The 21694-nt window shown below is 44.9% G+C and overlaps 1 protein-coding gene across 2 annotated transcripts in view; it reads right to left on the bottom strand.

The window, feature by feature from the left end:
* Nucleotides 1–21694, bottom strand: part of adck1 (aarF domain containing kinase 1) — a 567777-nt gene that overhangs the window by 378758 nt on the left and 167325 nt on the right. The window lies entirely within an intron of this gene.

The raw sequence follows: 21694 nt of genomic DNA, 5'->3' as shown, positions 1-21694 counted from the left end.
TTTTGGCATGCTGATCTTCTTCAGTCAGGGCAATGAGTATAGAAGTTGGAATGTTATGTTGCAATTGTACAAGACATTGGTGAGGCTGCATTGGAATATTGTGTTCAGTTTTGGTCACCCTGCTACAGGAAAGATGCCATTAAGCTGGAAAAAGTGCAGAGGAGATCTACAAGGATGTTGCCAGGACTTGAAGGACTGAGTTATGGAGAGAAGTTGAGCAGGTTGGGACTTTATGCATTGGAATATAGGAGGATGAGGGGTTGTGGGGTGATATTATAGAGGTGTATAAAATCATGAGGGGCATAGATAGGGTGAATGCACACAGTCTTTTTCCCAGGGTTGGGGAATCCAAAACTAGAGGGCATAGGTTTAAGGTGAGAGGGGAAAGATTTAATAGGAACCTAAGGGGCAATGTTATCACCCAGAGGGTGATCAGTATGTGGAATGAGCTGCCAGAGGAAGTGATTGAGGTAGGTACATCAACAACTTTAAAGGTTTCAAGGGATATGGGCCAAGCACAGGCAAATGGGACTAGTTTAGATGGGAATCTTGGTCAGCATGGACCAGTGGGGCCGAAGGACCTGTTTCCGTGCTGTATGACTCTATGACCTCACTGGCAATATTTCACCAAAAATAGATCTCAGAATCAGAATCAGATTTATTGTATGCACCTCGAAGACCAATCACTCTATCTTCTCAATTATATATGTAGGGCCCAGAAGGCCAGGTCACTAGGTCGATTTCAGCAACTCTCTGTCTGCACTATGGGAGTACATTCACTGTATGGATCACTATGGTTCAAGAAGGAAGGTGGTCTCCACATCTGAAGGGTAACTGGATATGAGAAATGAATGGCAGCTTCGCCATCAAGGGCCCTGAACTAAATGTAAATCAGGCAGCACCATTTCAAACCACTGAAACCTCCTGAAGCTCTTAACATGTTAGTTTCCTGCGAACCAGTGCTTGTTGAGCTGGCAATGAGCAGCCATTTTGCTTCAACACTAGCCAAAGAAAGTTCAGAATTCAGCTGCCAGAGTCAAGGAGACCTTCTAATCACTTGCGCTCAAACCTTCAGCAGTCTGGACACTGAGGGTCAAAGGCACAAAAAGTCTACTCCGTGGCATTAGTGCCTAACAAAATTTGGTCGAGTCTCTGGGCTTTTACCTCGACATAAATATTGGACGGTGGTGAGAAACACTGAAACTTACGCCTATTCATTGAATAAATGGAATGTCACACACTCACCAGATCATCTATGCTGTAATTTTCAGCTGGTGAGCAACTTTGCAAACTCCTGCCTTGAACTTGCACATGGTGACAGGACCAAAGAAACTCACGAAGCTGATCCAGATGTCAGCAACTGGCTGTCAAAGCTCAACGTACAGCCTTCCAGCCACTGCTTGTTGTAACCGGACAGAGAACATCAATGACCCGCCATCTGATTTCACCTTAGTTGGTTTGTGTTAAAGGGAGAAAATGTTGCCAGCACAGTAGGATAGTTCCTTGCTCCCTTTTAACTATTAACCATAACTAGCTTGATAGTTATGGCCAATAGTGCTCTATACACCACTGAAGTTGGTGGAAGAAGATAGTACAGTCTCCAATAAAATTGTGATTGAAGAGGCATTAAGCTATTTCATACTGGTCACACCTAAGGAGCTGAGCCACACCAATGTTCGTAGTGTGGAGTCAATCTCAAAAAAACCTCCATATCTCCGAGAAATGGTAACATGTCCATGCTACATGAATGAAATATTTGCTACTTTCATGACAGTTTTATTACAAATTATAAAATCAACCCACCACCTTCTCCAAAATAAAGTCTATGCACATTGAAGAGAACACTTCAGGAATGGGACATATGGGCTAAAATAATAGTTATATTTATGTAAAAGATAAATAATTATGCAGAATCAGAAATGCAGAGAAATACTAAACAATGTGTAAAATGCTTCAAACAATAGAAATTCCTGTGACTTCAGCAGTTCTTTTCGAGAACTTTCTGATTGCTTTATGGGACTGAATTATTATGGGTGAAGACCCCTACTAAATGCCTTCTAGGCTTGTTGCCTGGACCTCATTTAAGTAGATAGTATGAATGCAAAAAAATCCTGCGACTGCTGTCTAGATAAAAGTCTCAACTTTCTTTCATTTGTAAGGCAATCTCGTTTGAAGAACAAATGGATTTTTTTCTCAATGTCAAGCAATCAGGATATTAATAATTTTGAGCACTTAAGTACATAAAGCGTGAACGACAGTCTCTTGGCTGCCCGTTGACTCATTTGCTCTTAACTCTTCACCATAACAGAAGTTGTTATAAATGCCTGAGATGATTCTGAAGATCCAACTACATTAGCATTTCAAAGACACAAGGTAATATCTGGCACAATTAACCTTTTCATTTTAAATACAAATTAGCCTGCTTTTTTTATCTGTTTCCTCATGTTTCCCAGGAGATCAATGTTTCTGGGCGGGGAAGAGGGTGCCTGTGCCTGATGCACTAGCAATGACAATTGTGTTGGTCAGGTTGGATGAAGCAAAGGGTCTTTACTTGTTCGTCACCGTATTTATCTTTCAAAATAGAAATTCAGTCTGTTGGCCATACTCCCTCCCCACAAAACTGTGAATTCCACCAGTCTGTTCTCCAATGTTTTGCTTTCCTGAAGTGCCCAATCAGAAGCCTAGGGGCCAATACCACAGCCCCTCAACCGCCGGGTGCATGTTCAATGCCCTCCTGGAGATGAGGAGAATCACACAGAATGCAGTCAGCCAGTGCGGGAGGTGCGTGGGTTTCCTCCAAGTGCTCCTGTTTCCTCCCACATTCCAAAGAAATACGGGTTAGGAAGTTGTGGGAATGCTATGTTGGCACCGGAAGCGTGGCAACACTTGCGGGCTGCCCCCAGAACACTCTACGCAAAAAGATGCAATTCACTGTGTGTTTCAATGCACATGTGACTAATAAAGTTATCTTACAGATCTTATCTTAAAAGGTTTTCCATTTGATCCCTACTGTTTAACTGGGTTTTGGATGAGTGCAGACAAGGCTCATAATGCTTGTGGGTGGTGCAGGTGACACTGCACCTAAATATTTAGTGCAAGTGCAAGAGTGTAATGATGACTACACACAACAGGCTTGTGCCAACCACTGTAACACCAATGGAAAATTATGGACTTTGGTGGGATAAGGAGAACAGCATTGATTAGGGGAGAATGGATCAAGGCAGAGCATCCATCAAAGTGTCTCGTTTAGAGGAGGGACAGAGTTAGAGGACAGCAGAGCTGTGCTGCAGGTAGTGCAGGTGGCTCATTGCCCCAATAACCCCGGCTTGATTCTGACCTTTGGAGCTGCCTGTGTGGAGTTTGCATGCTCTCCCTGTGACTGCATGGGTTTCCTCTGGGTACTTGGGTTTCCTCCCACATCCGTAAGACGTGCTGGTTGTTTGATTAATTAGCGAGTGTTGGTGGGAGAATTTTTATACTTTCCTTACAGAAAACAAATCAGAGGCCATTCAACCCATCATGTCCATGCCAGCTCTCAGAGCAATCCCATCAATCCCATTCCTCTGTAACCTGTTCTCTCTCATATGCCCATTAACAACACACTGATTTTCCTAACACCCATCCACATGGAAGGCAACTTGCAGTGGTCAATTAACCTACCAACCAGCATGTCTATGGGATGTGGGAGGAAAGGAGGGCACCTGGAGGAAACCCACCCGGTCACAGGGAGAATGAGCAAACTCTACAATGATAGCACCCGAAATCAGAATGGAACCCAGGTCACTGGAACCATGAGGCAGCTGCACTACCTGCTGCATCGCTGTGGCACCTTGCATCGGAGCAACCTCAAGAGTTCTGGACCACGGCAAACAGTTGTTCCGATTCTGAATCACACTGGACCATACATAACACTGCTTTTTCTCAGTGACCGAGACAAAGTTGCAGAACTGTGATCAATCTAACTTTTTCTTTAACCAACAACCAACAGGACGTGACTTGTTCCAAGTCAGCAAATCAAAACCCAGGGCCAGTACAGGGCAAAGCTTCACCACCTCTCCCTGACTGCAGCGTGAAGGTGTTTCTGGACTAAAGTTCCAGAGACCTGGACTAATGTTCCAGGGACATGAGCTCAAATCAACAACTAAGGAACAGAAACTCAGTGAATTAAATAAATCTGGAATTAAAAGCCAGCATCAGTCGCAGTGATCATGAAACTGTGAAGAATTTTGGGAATGGAAATTCTCTCTTCTCCACCCCCCCCCCCCCTCCATTGGGCAGAAGATACAAAAGCTTAAGAACACACACCACCAGGCTCAAGGACAGCCTCTATCCTGCTGTTATAAGACTCTTGAATGGGCCTCTTATCTGATAAAGATGGACTCTTGATCTCTCAACCTACCTCATCATGACCCTTGCACCTTATTTGTCTACCGGCACTGCACTTACTCAGTAACACTATATTCTGCATTCTGTTATTGCTTTTCCCTTTGTACTACCTTGATGTACTTATGTCTTGGAATGATCCATATGGGTAGCATGCAAAACAATTCTTTTCACTGTATCTCAGTACATGTGGCAATAATAAACCATTTCCCAATTCTGCAGTCCATCGCCAGTCTGTTCTCTATGCAGCCTCAGAACCACAGACTGACTAACCTACAGAGGATTGGGTGCTGACAAGCAGCAGAAATTACAGCCTTCAAGAGGTGGTGAGACGGGTGTGGAGGGTGAGAGACAGCATCATTTCAGACAAGCAGAAGCTCTCACTGATACTAAACGTTTAACTCTGGCTAAAATGAACATTGGGCTCTCACGTGCTGCCTTGTAGGAAAGCTCTGGGCCAGACAGCCTGAGCAGCTTGGCTCTCCGGCTCTGCTATTAGGATTCTGCTGCTCCACCAGATCCCATTATACTGATATCATGTGATTATTCCAGTGCAATGGGCAGGTGCCTGACCCAGCGCCTATTGTGGCTTGGTTAGCTTATCTCTGCTGCACACTGAATTGAGATGAAGTATCAGTCCATCGAGTAGGGACTCTTTACTGCTGCTTAGATGGTTTTAGTTGGCTGCAGCACATCACTCACTAACTGAACATACACTTGGATTCACCCACTGCTGTCTCAACTAGGAATCTTTCCTGCTTGATAGAAAGTCGCGCAGAGCCCCCACTTAATTGGGCAACAGCTCTGCAGAGGGTCTCCCACTCCAGTTGCCCCTGTTGGTGCTGCCACCCCACAATTCCAGGGACTCTGGTTCAATCCTGACCTCGGCTGCTGTCTGCCTGGAGTTTTAATACTGTCTCTGTGATCCTGTGTGTTTACGCACACATCCCAAGGACGTGCTGGTGGGTTAACTGGAGACTGTAACTTACCCCTTGGTGTAGGTCAATGGTAAAAAGAATCAAAGGGGAGATGATGGCCATGCCTGAGAAAGAATAAGCTGCAAGGGTACAGGGAAATGAGAGGGGGAATGGGACTAATCTACAAGAGGCGATGTCTCAGAAAGAGAACATCCATCGTGAGGGACCCCACCATCCAGGCCATGCCCTCTTCTCGATGCTGCCATCCAGCAGGAGGTACAGAAGCCTGAAGATCCACACCTCAAGGTTCAACAACAGCTTCTTCCCCACTGCCGTCAGGTTCTTGAACCGACCTGAAAAACCCTAATGCTACCTCGAACTATATTTCTTTTTTGTCCATCTCACTAATATCAAAATGTTTATTTTGTTGTGTAAGTTATGTATAATTTATGTTAATTTAAGTTTATATAAGTTATGTTTGTCATGTTTGTAATGCACTGTGCTGCTACTGCAAAAAGCTAATTTTCATGGCATTTATACCCTGGGGATGCAAACCTATGGCAATGAACTTGAACTTAATGGGATTGCTCCTCTGGGGCCAAATAGCCTGCTTCCATCCCATTATAAGTTAAAAGGCCTGGAGTTCCAGGCTGTTTTTGTTCCCAATGCTTACTGTGTGAGGCAGGATGCCACGAATGCACCCAGGATTCCAAGTCCTGGATATTAGGAAATCCTCCAGGTCTGCATTAGCATTTCCAGGGGATCCCAGGGAATGTGCCAGTATTTACAGAAAAACCCCAGGAGAGTCGGTGCAATTAATAGAAAATAAATACAGAAAATACCAGCAGTGCTCACCAGATATAGCACCATCTGTGGAAATCATTAGCACATAAGAAGTAGAAGCAGGACTAGCCAAATGGCCTTGAACTGCTCTGCCAAGCAATAAGGTCCTGGTCCTGGCTTCAGTTCCACTTTCTTCCCTGTTCCCCAGAACCTTTGATTGTCATCTTGGCCATCAATACATTCAATGACTCATCTACCACAGCTCACTGTGGAAGAGAATTCCAAAGGATCATCTTCCATGCCTTCTTCTCATTACTACCATCAGGCAGGAGGTACAGGACCCTGAAGACCCACACTCAATGATTTAGGAACAGCTTCTTCCCCTCTGCCATCAGATTTCTGTACCGTCCATGAACCCATGAACACTACCTTGTTATTTCTTTTTTTGCACTCTTTATTTATTTTGTAATTTATAGTAATTTTATGTCTTTGCACTGTGCTGCTGCCACAAAACAACAAATTTCACAACTTATAAGTCAGTGAAAATAAACCTGATTCTGTGAGGAGAAATTGCTCCTCGCCTGACACCACATTCTGAAACTCTGCCCTACTCATTCCAAATTCCATCAGGAATGAAACAGAGTTACAGCTTCACGCTGTAGACTTTTCACCAGAATGGAAACATGAACTCCACTTCTCTCTCCACAGATGCTGCCTGAACTGTTGAGTGTTTCTGGCATCTTCCATTTTTATTTTAGGTATCCAGTATCTGTAGTATTTTGCTCTTAACATAGAACATACAACAGTACAGGAACTGGTCCTTCAGCCCACAATGTCTGTGCCGAACACAATGCCAAATTTTGTATGAATGCCTCCCTCCCTACCTCTGCAAGTGTTTACAAAGGCTCCCCATGTCGTCTATCAGTGTTTACGCAGGGTCCTAGGGATTGGTTGTATTTACAAAAGGTCCCCATGAGGGTATCAGTGTTTACAGAGTGTCACGGGAACCCCTTGGTATAAATGGAACGTCCTGGGCTGTATGTCAGTCAGTGATACAGAAAGTCCCTGAGATCGTGTCAGTGTTTACAGAGGTTCCCAGGGACTGTGTTGGTATTTACAAAGGGTCCCCAAGAGGGATATCAGTGTCTGCAGAGTGCAATGGGAATTCATCAACACTTACAGAGGGTCCCCAGGCTGTGTGTCGGCAATTGCAGGGCCCCCCTGCTGTATATCAGGGTTAACAGGAGGCTCCTGGATATGCACCAATATTTTCAGGGAGTCCTGGAATGGATTGATATTTGTACCTCTGGGTCTGGGGGACTGAGTGTGAAGCAAGGAGTTGGGAAGGGACTTCTGTTTTAGGTCAGTATTTGCATCACACTCACTGCCGTGTGCCCCCAGGGAACCTTGATCAAAGGTTGAAGAGCTCAGTGAGCATGTGAAGAGTTAAGATCAGTGACAGGGATTAAAGACCAAGAGCGGTGAATATTTCCCCGAGTCACACTCTGCAATTCAATGAGACGTGACCTCAATCATGGAGGGAAGCTGTGAAAATCAGGCTCGCTGCATTTGTCAGGAAGGTGGGGGGGAGGGGGTTGAAGTTATATTGGCTGCTATCTTTATTTGTAACGATTTATTCCCACTACGAGGAAGAGATGATGAGAATTTTTGTTCAAGCTCGAAGAGTCCCGGTTACCAAGCAGGCCTGTCCTGTAGGCTGGATCTGGACGGTATATCTTCACGTTTCTGGGCGCTGGAGACTGCAGGGAATGCAAGTTCCAACTGCCGCAAGGTTAATTAAGGTCTCGCAAAGCAATTTGTAAAGAAAATTCTGCAGTAAATCAAATCGCCCACAATTACAAATGATGCTGGGGTCTAGCCTGCCCAGGGGCTGATGTTCAACATGCCCCAGGGACTGCTGTCTGGCACAGAGAATGATAGTTCTGGAGATCACTGTAAGAGCTCAGCTTCACCAAGGAGCTTCTAGCTAGAGGTCTGCTTGAGTGTAAAGTTAAAACCCAACCTGACCACAAGAAATCTGAGACCAACCTAAGCCCAATATAACATTCTCCATTACCTGTCTCGAGGGCAATTGCAAAGCACTTAAAAAATACCCTCTACACTGCACGGACACTGTTCTTGACTGGAAACGGAGGACACATACTAAGCAAATGATCCTGGCCTGGATGGAGTACTGAGCTGGACCGGAATGGAACACAAACACCAATATTTTATCACAGCATACACCTAACACGACTAGAACTCAATATATATATATATATATATCACCAGGGATGGTGATAAAGAGAAGCTGTTTGGTACCTGTGCACTACTCATCCCACCAACCTTACTGACACAGCACGGAGGTGAAGTAGAGATTCACTAGTACTTCTTCCAATCCAGTGCACTGCATTCCATGTTCACAATGTGGCCTCCTCTGTGTTGGAGAAACCAAGCACACAATGGGTGATTGTTTCGTTCAACCCACAGGAGTGACCCTGAACTTTTGTCTGCCTGCCATTTTAACTCTTAATCCCACTGTGACCTTTCCATCTGTGGCCTTCTGCACTGTTCAAATGAGGCCCACTGCAAACCTGAGAAACAGCACCTCATCTTCCATCTGGGCACGTTGCAGCCTTCTGGGGATTCACTGGGGATTAAAGACATGGTTTTCTTTGTGAAATATGAATATGTAGGCTTGTTGGATTAAACACTGTCTACATGGGAAGTAAGAGAGGAGATTGCTGGGGCCTTGGCGAAGGTTTTTGTTCCTTCGTAAACTACAGGTTGAGGGACAAGAAGAGTGGAGGATAAGTAATGTTGTACCTTTATTTAAGGGCAGAAGAGATAGGCAGGGAACTGCAGACCAGCGAGCCTTACATCAAAGGTGGGAAAGTCATTGGAAGGGATTCTGAGGGACAGGATTATTTACATTTGGAAAGGCAAGGATTGATTAGGGAAAGTCAGCATGGCTTTGTGTGTGAGAAGATGATAAGAGGCATAGATCGAGTGGACAGCCAGAGATTTTTTCCCAGGGCGATAATGGCTAACACAAGGGGGCATAATTTTAAGGTGATTGGAGGAAGGTATAAGGGAGATGTCAGGGGTAAGTTTTTTTTTTACACAGAGAGTGGTGGGTGTGTGGAACTCACTGCCTGCAGAGGTTGTGGGGATAGATACATTAGGGACATTTAAGAGACTCTTAGATAGACACATGAATGATAGAAAAATAGGGGGCTATGTGGGAGGGAAGGGTTAGATAGATCTTAGAGCAGGATAAAATGTTGACACAACGTTGTGGGCCGAAGGGCCTGTACTGTGCTGTAGTGTTCTATGTTCTATATCTCATGAATTTGAGTGAGTTTTTGAAGAGGTGACAAAGAGGATAGATGAGGGCAGGGTGGTAGATGTTGGTCTGCACAGATTTTAGCAAGGCCTTTGATAAGGTCCTGCACGGTAGGCTGGTCCGGAAGGTTCGATCACATGGGATCCAGGGGAAGTTCACAAATTGGATACTAAATTAGCTTGATGGTAGGAGTCAAAGGGTGGTAGTGGAGGGTTGTTTTTCAGACCTGTGAGCAGTGGTGTGCCATAGGGATCACTGCTGGATCCTCTGTTGTTTGTTATATACTGTACATTAATGATTTGGATGAGAATGTAGGTGGAATGATGAGTAAGTTTCCAGATGACACCAAAATTGGTGGTGTGGTGGACAGTGAAGAAGGTTGTCTTAGGTTACAACAGGATTTAGATCAACTGGGAAAGTAGGCAAGGGAATGGCTGATGGAATTTAACTCATACAAGTTTAAAGTGATGCATTTAAGTGATGCATGTTAAACCAGGGCAAGACTTGCAGAGTAAATGGTAGGGCCCTGGGGAGTGTTGTTGAACGGAAAGACCTTGGGGTACAAGTACATAGCTCCATGAAAATGGGACAAGTGGTGAGGAAGACAGATGGCATGCTTGCCTTTATCAGCTGAGGCACTGAGGATAAGAGTTAGGACGTCATGTTACAGTTGTACAAATCATTGGTTAGGCCACATTCAGAATACTGTGTGCTATTCAATCACCACACTACAGGAAAAATGTGATTAAGCTAGAGAGGGTGCAGAAAAGATCCACAAGGATGTTGCCTGGACTGGAGGGCTTGAGTTATCAGGAGAGACTGTATAGACTGTGTCTATTTTCCCTGGGGAAAAAGAGGCTGACAGGTGACCTAACAGAGGTATATAAAATTATGAGAGGCATAGATAAGGAAGATAATCGGTGTAGATTTCCCATGATAGGAATATCCAAAACTATAGGGCATAGGTTTAAGGTAAGAGGGAGGAGATTTAAGGGGGATCAGAGGGGTAAATTTTGCACACAAAAGAGTAATTGGTGTCTGGAATGAGCTGCCAGCAGAGGTGGTGAAGGCAGGAACAGTAACAACATTTAAGAGGCATCTGAACAGATACTTGAATGAACTGAGCATAGAGGGATATGGAACTAATGCAGGCAAGTGGGACTAGTACAGATAGGCATGATGGTCGACATAGACACGGTGGGCCGAAGGGCCTGTTTCTGTGCTGTACAAGTCCATGACTTTCATCTTAAAAAGATGGTGTTGGATGTGCAAGTAATGATATGGGGGAATAAATGTTATACAGTAATACTCTGATACTCCTGCACTCTTGGGGCCTTGGTGCTGCTCAACAAACAGAATTTCTGGACATTTGGAAGTCATTCCTACTTACTTCACAACATATTTTTAAATCACTTTCTTTTTAGAGATGTTACACCAATTATAATAAATTTCCCAGTGAGCCCAGTAGGTTTAAAGGGAGCACAGGAAATGGGACCCTGGTCACTTTGAAGACAGTGTGGGAAACAGGGCCCCATTGACTGGGAAAGGAGTGCAGGAACCTTAGTGGGTGGAAGGGAGCATGGGAACCAGGGTCCCAGTGAGGCAGAAGGGTGCGTGGGACACGCGGCCCCGATGATTTGGAAAGGAGTGCTGGAACTGGGGCCACAGAGAGTGGGAAAGGATACAAGAACTGGAGTCCAGTGAGTTGAACATGAGCTTGGAAACTGGGAACCAAGGGAGTGGAAGGGAGTGCAGGAACTGGGGCCCCGGTGAATCAGAAAAGAACACTGTGAGCTGAATGGGAGTGTGGGAACCAGGACACTGGTGAGTGTATAGGGAACACGGCAAACATTACCTCGTGAACCAGAAGCCAAACCATCGGGATTTCTAAGTAGTTGGATAGCTGATTATCGGAGTTTTACTGTATTAGTTACACAACTTATTGTTGGGAGAAGAACAAGACACTACAATAGGTCGCATGAAAAATTTTTAGGCAAACTCAACACGGATTTGTGAAACAGAAATCATATTTGACCAATCTTTTACTGCTTTGAAGAAGTAACATGAGCTGTGCATAAAGGGGAATAGGTACTGTACTTATATTTAATTAGGAACTGCGTGAAAGGTTAATGTGGAAAATAGAAGCTCGTGGTGTAGAAGATAACATAGTGGCATGGAGAGGAGATTGGCTGGCCAACAGGAAACAAGAGTAGGTATAAATGGGTCTTTTTCTGGTTGGCAAGACATAACAAGTGGCGTATTGCAGCGATTACTGCTGAAGCCTCAACTTCTTACAATTTCTACAAATGACATGGATGGAGGCACCAAAGGGGCAGCTGCTAAATTTGCTGATGGCACAAGGACAGGTAGTAAATTATGAAGAGAATGTCAGGAGGCGACATAGTAATTTCGATGAATAAAGTGAGCGAGCAAAGATCTGGCAAATGGAGTGCAGTGGGCATATGTGTAACTGTCTACCCTGGGAGGCAAAATAAAACAGAAACATTTGTCTAAATGTGCAGAACTCTGAGATGCAAAGGAGTCTGTGATGATTCATAAAAGGCAAGTATGCTGCTACAGCGACTAATTAGAAAGGTTTACAGAATGTCGCTGTATATTCTTGGGAAATGGAATATGGAAGCAGGGATTGGTCCATTGGTCCATAGTCCATGTCTGGACTACTGTTAAGTATTGGTCTCCTTATTTAAGGAGTGATGCTAATGCATTGGAAGTAATTCAGAGGAGGTTGACTCAACTTCCTACGCAACCGCAGGAGATGTAACACCTCTTCCCTTCCCACCGTACAGGGACCCAGTCTTTCTGGGTGAAGCAGCGATTCACTTGCACTTCTTCCAACCTAGAGTACTGCATTTGTTGTTCAGAATGTGGTCTCCTCTACATTGGAGTAACCAAATACACACTAGGTGATCGTTTTGCAAAGCAACTGCATTCAGTCCACCCAAGTGACCCTGAGCTCCCAGCTCCCTGCCACTTTAGTTCACTGCTCCACTCCCACTCTGACCTTTCTGTCTGCTGCCTCCTGTTACAACGAGGCCTAATGCGAGCTTAAGGAACGACACCTCACCTTCTGGCTGGGCACGTTGCAGCCTTCTGGACTCAATATCCAGTTCTACAACTTTAGCTAACTCGCTCCTTCTTTCTGTCCATATCAGAACTGCCCATTTCTGCCTGTCATCATTCTGTTAACATTTCAGGCCCAAGACCTTTCATCAGAAATGTGAGAAGTTATAACCCAAATACAATTTAAGTAGCAAAGAAAGGTGAGGGGTGGGGAGAATGTTTCTGATAGGATGGAGACACAAATGGACATAGCAGTTGAGAGAGGGTGGTAAAGGCTTGTTACTCGCAGTCGATCTGTCTGGAGGAGACGTTAACAGGCGATGAAAGAGAAAAGGGAAAGAAAATAAAAGCAGAATTTATGAAACTGTGAGATACACACGCTGAAGAAACAAAGCACTGCCGATAATGGAAATCTGAAATAAAAACGGGAAATGCTGGAAGAACAGGCAGCATCTGAAGAGAGTCAATGTTTCAGATTGATGTCCTTTCTTCAGAACTGGTCAGTTTTGATTTAAATTGGAAATCTGTAATTGTTGAGTTCAAAGTTAAGTCCTGCTGGTTTTGTGATAGGTTTTTCTTTGTTAGGCAATGGTATTAAGAGTGATGGAATCAAAGTGGATAGAAAAGTCAAAGTTGAGTTTATTGTAATATGCACATGTGTGCACAGGTGCAATGAAAAACTTACTTGCAGCAGCATCACAGGCACATAGCATCATATAAGCAGCATTCACAAGAAAAACATAAATTAAACATAAATTACACACAATTTTACAAAATTGCTGTGAAGACACTTGTGATCGAATGGAATGGAGCAGGGGGCTCAGGGTAGGGAGTGGGTCTCCTCCTGTTCCTAGACCTGCATAGCTAGAGATCAGCTGACACAGGAGGTGAAATGGTTCCACCAGCCAGCAGATCAACAAGCACAGGATAAAACCTGGGACAGCAAACCATTGAGACATGGCATGTGTGTGATCTCCATCCCCAAAATTCTTTTTGCTATAGGGATCTGTTTAATTCTCTTCCGGATCTTCCATTAGATCTTCTTCCGCCAACCTTTCAGGCGGAGTATTCCATATCATTACATGCTGCTGTGTAAAGCAATACCTCATCTCCCCTATAGACCTTTTACCAATGATAATGATCACTAATTTCACACAGAGGGTGGTGCGTATACGGAACGAGCTGCCAGAGGAAGTGGTTGAGGCAGGTACAATAACAACATTTCGGTACAACTACAACATTTAAAAGACATTTGGGCAGGTACATGGATAGTAAAAGGTTTAGAGGGATGAGGGTCAAATGCGGGCAAATGGGACAAACTTAGATGGGTATTAAGATGGAATTGGTATTGGTTTATTATTGTCACATGTACCGAGGTACAGTGAAAAACTTGTCTTGCATACCATTCATACAGATCAATTAATTACACAGTGCATCGAGGTTTACAAGGTAAAACAATAACAAAATGCAGAATAAAGTGTAACAGTTACAGAGAAAGTGCAGTTCAGGTAGACAATAAGGTGCAAAGTCATAACGAGGTAGATTATGAGGTCAAGAGTCCATTTTATCATACTAGGGAACTGTTCAATTATCTTCTAACAGCGGGACAGAAACTGTCCTTGAGGCGTGCTCTCAGGCTTTTGTATGTGTTTGTAGTGGTTAGACCATGAGCAATACTGGTATTGATAGTTTGCAGCAGTCAGACTATGAACACTACTGGTATAGCTAGTCTGCAGGAGTCTAAATGCTCCAAACTAGCAATACTTGCGATTATACAGTATGCTCAATCTCCCCATCACTTGAACAATTGCAAGCTAGCAATGCCAGCAGTCCCTACAGTCTAACTGCAGCAAACTAGCAATACTACCAGTGCTCAGAGTCGATTGCAAATTAGTAACACTAGAATTACCCGTGGTCTAAATACTTCAAGCCAACAATGCCAGCAGTTCCTGCAGTTTAACTACTGTAAATTAGCAATGCAAGCAGCGGTCACAGTCTATGTGACAACAACTTCACTTGAAGAGTCAGGAGTTGGAGCAAGATTTTGAGCAGGACACTTGAAAAGAGGTGAGTCTCTGTGCCTGAGTTGGTGAGTTTCACCTTGCAAGAGTCTAAACGAAGCACATTTGCAAATTGTTACCTGCTGATTGGATCAACAGCAGCAAATAAAGGTAAGGCAAGTATAAGTGGAATGGCCATTTTGGGAACTGCCATTGTGTGAGTAGCCCAGCCTTGGAGTGGGGAGCTGAGGCTTTGGTGAGAAGAGGTGAAGGTAAGACTCTGGTAAGTTCCATTCTTTCTGTCTTTGATTTTGTGTTCCCTGTAGTGCAGAGTAGTGAGAATGGCTCCAGGGTCAGAGGTGTGCTGAGCTTGTGAGATGTGGGAGTTCTGGGAAACATCCAGTCTCCCTGATAATTACATGTGCATGAGGTGCATCCAGCTGCAGCTCCTTACAGACTGTGTTACGGAACTGGAGCTGCAGCTGGTTGACCTTCGTCTCCTACAGGATACTGAGGAGAACATAGACAAGAGCTACAGGGAGGCAGTCACTCTGAGGCTGCAGAAGGTAGGTAGCTAGGTGACTGTCAGGAGAAGGACAGAGAATAGGTGGATAGTGCAGAGTACCCCTGTGGCCGTTCCCCTCAATAACAGGTATACCGCTTTGGATATTGTTGGGGGGGATAGCCTACCAAGGGAAAGCTGCAGTGACCAGGCACTGAGCCTGGTCGTGTGGTGCAGAAGGGAAGGGGGGAGAAGAGGAGGGTGGTAGTGATAGGGGATTCCATAGTAAGGGGTGGGCAGACAGGAGACTCTGTGGATGTGAAAGAGGCTCACTGATGGTATGTTGCCTCCCTGGTCCCAGGGTCATGGACATCTCAGATCAGGTCCACAGCATTCTGAAGGGGGAGGGTGAACAGCCAGAGGTCGCGATGCATATTAGTACCAATGATATGGGTAGGAAAAGAGATGAGGTCATGAAGAGGCAATATAGGGAGTTAGGTAGGAAGCTGAAAAGCAGGACCTCAGGGTAGTAATCTCTGGATTGCTGCCTGTGCCATGTGCCAGTGAGGGTAAGAATAGGAATGATTTGGCAGATGAATGTGTGACTGAAAAATTGGTGCAAGGGGCAGGGTTTCAGATTTATTGATCATTGGGATCTCTTCTGGGGAAGATACGACCTGTACAAAAGGGACAGGTTACACCTGGACTGGAGGGGGACCAATATTCTCGTGGGCAGGTCTGCTAGAACTGTTGGGGAGGGTTTAAAATAGTTTGGCAGGGGGATGGGAACCAGAGTGAAAGGTCAGAGCTTGGTTCATTTACTGTACAAGTAGATGCAGAGTGTAGAAAGACTGAGGAAGGATAGGCAGTTGAAAGGGCAAAATTGCAGTCAGTTGGATGGGCTGAAGCGTGTCTACTTTAATGAGAGAAGTATCGGGAACAAGGGTGATGAACTTAGAGCATGGGTAAGTACATGGAACTATGACGTGGTGCCATTAGAAAGACTTGGCTGTCGCAAGGGCAGGAATGGCTGCTGGATATTCTGGGGTTTAAATATTTCAAAAGGGACAGGGACAGAGGTAAAAGAGGTGGAGGAGTGGCTTTGCTGATCAGGGACAGTGTCACAGCTGTAGGAAAGGAGGATGTCCTGGAGGCATCGTCCACTGAGTCAGTGTGGGTGGAAGCCAGAAACAGAAATATTACTAACTGGACTATGCTAGCAAATGTTAGACAGCAAAATGAAAATCATGTGCATTAATGGTAGTCATTTTGGATTAGGAGGAATTTGCCAGTTGAAGCAATTTGCATTTGGAGTGCAAGTTTAGGATTATCCAGGTTCATTGGATTGAAAACTGGGATAAAGAGTGATCGAATTAATTTTGTCACAAACCAGCAACAAAAGAAACGCTGGTTTCCACACACACACATCCTCAACAGACAAAGCCCAAAACTCCCAGTTCCTGAATGGTTCTTAAAGTTCAGTTCCGCAAGCCATAAGGTGAAACATGAGCAAGGGCTTCTTCAACAACCACCGTTGTCTGAAGATAAGATGTAGATGTAGAAAAACATAGAGAGAGTACATACGAAATCCAAATGTTCCACGATGGAACCCAAACGACACTTCAGTGTTTACTCGGTAGTGACTTCCTCACCCCGAAAAGCATCCGAACCGTGGTCGTCCACACACAAATACCTGTTTCCTTCTACAGGTCAGCAACAAAGTGAACTCCACCGGATTACTTCCAACTTCCATACATGGATTTCAGTGGCAAACACAGTTATTGTTTCTCATCCATCGATAGAGAAAACAAGCAGGCTGGTGTCTCTCTCCCTTCTCTCTCTCTCTCCTTCTTCTTCTGACTTCTTCAACAACGTCATTTCGTCCTTTATCTTCTATTGACGTAAGCACGCCCCACACACACATACACACACTCTCTCTATCTTAAAGGGACTTTCACTGAGTCCGTAACAGAAAGGGAACGATTACTCTATTGGGAGTATCCTACACACACCCCCAATAGCAGCAAAGGTGCTGAGGAGCAGTTCGGGTGGCAGATTTTGGAGAGGTGCAAAAATAACAGGGTTGTTGTCATGGGTGATTTCAACTTCCCTAATATTGATTGGCACCTCCTTAGTGCAAAGGGGATAGATAGGATGGAGTTTGTTCGGTGTGTACAGGAATGATTCCTGACACTGTACGTGGACAGGCTGACTAGAGGAGAGGCCATTCTGGACCTGGTACTGGGCAATGAGCCTGATCAGGTTTCAGATCTTTTGGTGGGAGAGCACTTTGGAGATACTGACCATAACTCCTTGACCTTTACCATAGCCTTGGAGAGGGATAGGAGCAGATGATATGGGAAAGTATTTACCTGGGGGGGGGGGGGGAATTATGAGGCTATTAGGAAGGAACCTGGGATTGTAAATTGGGAACAGATGTTTTTGGAGAGGTGCATGGTGTTGTTTAAGAAATACTTGCATGGGCTCTGGATAAGTTTGTCCCATTGAGGCAGGGTAAGGATGGTAGAATGAAGGAACCATGGTTGACAAGAGAAGTAGAATATCTTGCCAAGAGGAAGAAAGAAGCTTACCTGAGGTTTAAAAAGCATGGATCAGACAGGGCTCTAGAGAGTTACAAGGTAGCCAGGAGGGAGCTGAAGAATGGACTTAAGAGAGCTAGAAGGGGACATGAGAAGTCCTTGGTGAGTAGGATCAAGGAAAACCCCAAGGTGTTCTACACGTATGTGAAGAATAAGAGGATGACTAGAGTGAGGGTAGGACCGATCAGGTGTAAAAGAGGTAGGGAAGGTCCTTAATGAATACTTTGCTTTGGTATTCACCAGAGAAAGAGACCTTGACATTTGTGAGGATGGCATACGACAGACTGATATGCTAGGGCATGTCAACGTGCTGGAAATATTGATAAACATTAGGATAGATAAGTCACCGGGGCCGGATGGGATATATCCAAGATTATTACGGGAAGCTAGGGAAGAGATTGCTGTGCCTTTGGCGACAATCTTTGCATCCTCACTGGCCACAGAAGTAGTGCCGGATGATTGGAGGGTGACAAATGTTCTTCCTTTTAAGAAAGGAAGTAGAGATAACCCCGGGAATTACAGACCAGTGAGTCTTACTTCAGTGGTGGGCAAATTACTGGAGAAGATCCTAAGACAGGATTTATAGGCATTTAGAGAAACAGGCAGATTAGGGACAGTCAGCATGGCTTTGTGAGGGGCAGGTCGTGCCTCACCAGCCTAACTGAATTCTTTGAGGATGTGACAAAGCACATTAATGAAGGTAGAGCAGTGGATGTGGTGTACATGGATTTTAGTAAGGTGTTTGATAAGGTTCCTCATGGAAGGCTTATTCAGAAAGTCAGGAGGCATGGGATCCAGGGAAACTTGGCTGTGTGGATTCAGAATTGGCTAGCCCATAGAAGACGGTGGAGCGTATTCTGCCTGGAGGTCGGTGACCAGTGGTGTTCCGCAGGGATCTGTTCTGGGACCCTTTGTGATTGTTATAAATGACTTGGATGAGGATGTGGAAGGGTGGGTTAGTAAGTTTGCTGATGATACAAAAGTTGGTGCTGTTGTGGATAGTGTAGAAGGTTGCTGTAGATTACAACAGGATATTGAGAGAATACAGAGCTGGGCTGAGAAGTGGCAGATGAAGTTCAACCTGGATAAGTGTGAAGTGACACACTTTGGGAGATCAAATTTGAAAGGCAGAATACCAGGTTAATGGCAGGACTCTTAGCAGCGTGGAGGAAAAGAGGGATCTTGGGGACGCAAATCAATAGCGTTGTTAAGACGGCGTATGGAGTGTTGGCCTTCATTAGTCGGGGTATTGAGTTCAAGAGCCGCGAGGTGATGTTGCAGCTCTATAGAACTCTGGTCAGACCACACTTGGAGTATTGGGTTCAGTTCTGGTTACCTCATTATAGGAAGGATGTGGAAGCTTTAGAGAGGATGCAGTGAAGATTTACCAGGATGCTGCCTGGATTGGAGAGCATGTCCTATGAGGATAGGTTGAGTGAGCTAGGGCTTTCTCTTTGGAGAGAAGGAGAATGAGAGGTGACTTGATAGAGGTGTACATGATAATAAGAGACATCGATCAAGTGGACAGTCAGACTTTTCCCCAGGGTAACAATGGCTAACACGAGGGGACATAATTTTAAGGTGATTGGAGGAAGGTATAGGGGGATGTCAGGGGTAGGTTTTTTACACAGGGTGGTAGGTGTGTGGAATGTGCTGCCAGCAAAGGTTGTGGGGGCAGATACATTAGGGACATTTAAGAGACTCTTAGATAGGCACATGGATGATAGAGAAATGGAGGGCTATGTGGGAGGGAAGGGTTACATACATCTTAGAGCAGGATAAAATGTCGGCACAACATTGGGCCGAAGGGCCTGTGCTGTGCTGTAGTGTTCTATGTTCTAACTTGCATTTTTACAGTGATTCTAACATAGTTAGTTGCCCAAGGTGCATCTCAGGAATGACATCAAACAAACTTTTACACAAGCCACACGAGGGCACATTAGGGCAGGTGACAAATGTGACTTCAAGTTTGAGGAGCATTAAAGAAGCAGGATTTCTGTAATAATGCAGCAATCCAAGATCTACCATTGCAAATGTAGGAAAACCCACACTCTACACCGTCCCCAGGTCTATACAGAGCAAACTAGGTACCCCACCACATAAAGACAGTAAAAACCAGCCACCTCCCCTGAATTTTACAACTACATTGGTTCCACCATGCGATTTTTAATATCGCAGGATAATGTTCATTAAATGTGGGCAACGACCATCTTGCAGAGAAAGTGATGGAAGAGCTTGTGATGTGATTAGTGGTGACAAAAACTCAGCCACAGTTCAATATTTCAGCTCTGATAGCTGTCAGCAGCCTCCAGCTGCTCCTCAGGTCAACACTGCGATTCTGCTATTGAACCAACTGGACAAGGTCATGGTACGATAACTGCACCAGGCACAGATATAAATACATGCACATGCACATTGGCATGTACTGGAGTAGGTGCACGTTTTGAGAGTTCACTCCCAGCATCATAACAGCTCGAGTTTGTTTCTGAGGGGAGTTGGTTTTGGATTTCTCACAACCCACTCAAGAGAGTAAAGGGAAGGATAACTTTCTTTTATTCAAAACCTACGCTGGAAGAACTCGGCAGGTCAAGCAGCATCTGTGGAGGCAAAAGTTGCCGTTTTGGGTCGAGGCAGGACTAAGGGGGAACAGGAAAGGTAGCCAGTATACAGCAGTACATGGGGGGGGGGGGGGGGTGGGATAGAGGCTGGTAGGTGATTGATGGAACCAGTTTGGGGAGGGGGGGGCACCCTCCCTGCTGAAAGTGACCCTCACCCCTACACCACTGTTTCCACGAGGAATATTCCCCAATATGGAAGCTCAGTATCCAGCACCATCATGAAACCACCATCAACGGGACTGCTGAGAGGGGAAAGATTTAAAAGGGACCTGAGGGGAAACTTTTCCACACAGAAGGTGGTGGGTATATGGAATGAGCTACCAGAGGAAGCTATAGAGGCAGGTACAATTACAATGTTTAACAGACATGGACAGGTACATGGATCTTGTCTAAACCTTTTCTATCCATCATCAAAGATCCCCACCATCCGGGCCGTGCCATCTTCTCGCAGCTACTATCTGGCAAGAGGTACAGAAGCCTGATGTCCCACACCACTGGGTTCAGTAACAGCTACTTCACTTCAATCATTCAGTTCTTGAACCAACCTGCACAACCCTAATCAATATCTCAGTATAGTAACACCATGAGCACTTTGATCACTTTGCACTATAATGGACTTTGTTTTTTTGTTCTAATGGTTCTTGTAAAAATTCTGTATAATTTATGTTATCTTTCTTGTGAATCCTGTTTATCTGATGCTATGTGCCTGTGATGCTGCTGCAAGTGAGTTTTTAATTGCACCTGTGCATACATGTACTTGTGCATATGACAATAAACTAGACTTTGACTTCGACCTTGGATATGGGCCAAACACAGGAAAATGGGACTAGCTTTGATAGACATCTTGGTCATCATGGACAAGTTGGGTTGAAGGACCTGTTTCCGTGCTGTACAACTTCATGACTCTATGGTTCAATCTTCTGGAATAACAGAAGAGCTGGTCATTGACTTCAGGAAGCAGGGCAGTGCACACACTGTTTACAATGATGCTGCCGTGGAGACGGTTGAGAGCTTCAAGTTCCTAGGTGTAAACATCACCAATAGCTTATCCTGGTCCAACCACAGATGCTACGGCCAAGAAAGCTCACCAGCACCTCTACTTCCTCAGGAGGCTAAGGAAATTCGACATGTCTGTTGACCCAACCAATACCAATGTTTATAGATGCACCATAGAAAGCATCCTATCCGGATGCATCGCAGCTTGGTATGGCAACCGCTCTGCCCATGACTGCAAGAAACTGAACACAGCTCAGCACGTCACAAAATCCAGCCTCCCCTCCATGGACTCTGTCTACACTTCCTGCTGCCTCGGTAAAGCAGCCAACATAATTAATGACCCCACCCACCCAAGACATTCTCTCCTCTCCCCTGTCCCATTGGGTAGAAAATACAAAAGCCTGAAAGCACGTACCACCAGGCTCATTGACAGCTTCTATCCTGCTGTTATAAGACTACTGAATGGAC

This window comes from Pristis pectinata, chromosome 1, assembly GCF_009764475.1.
Source record: "Pristis pectinata isolate sPriPec2 chromosome 1, sPriPec2.1.pri, whole genome shotgun sequence".
NCBI classification, from domain to species: Eukaryota; Metazoa; Chordata; class Chondrichthyes; order Rhinopristiformes; family Pristidae; genus Pristis; species Pristis pectinata.
This window is presented reverse-complemented; position numbering and strand designations above follow the sequence as displayed.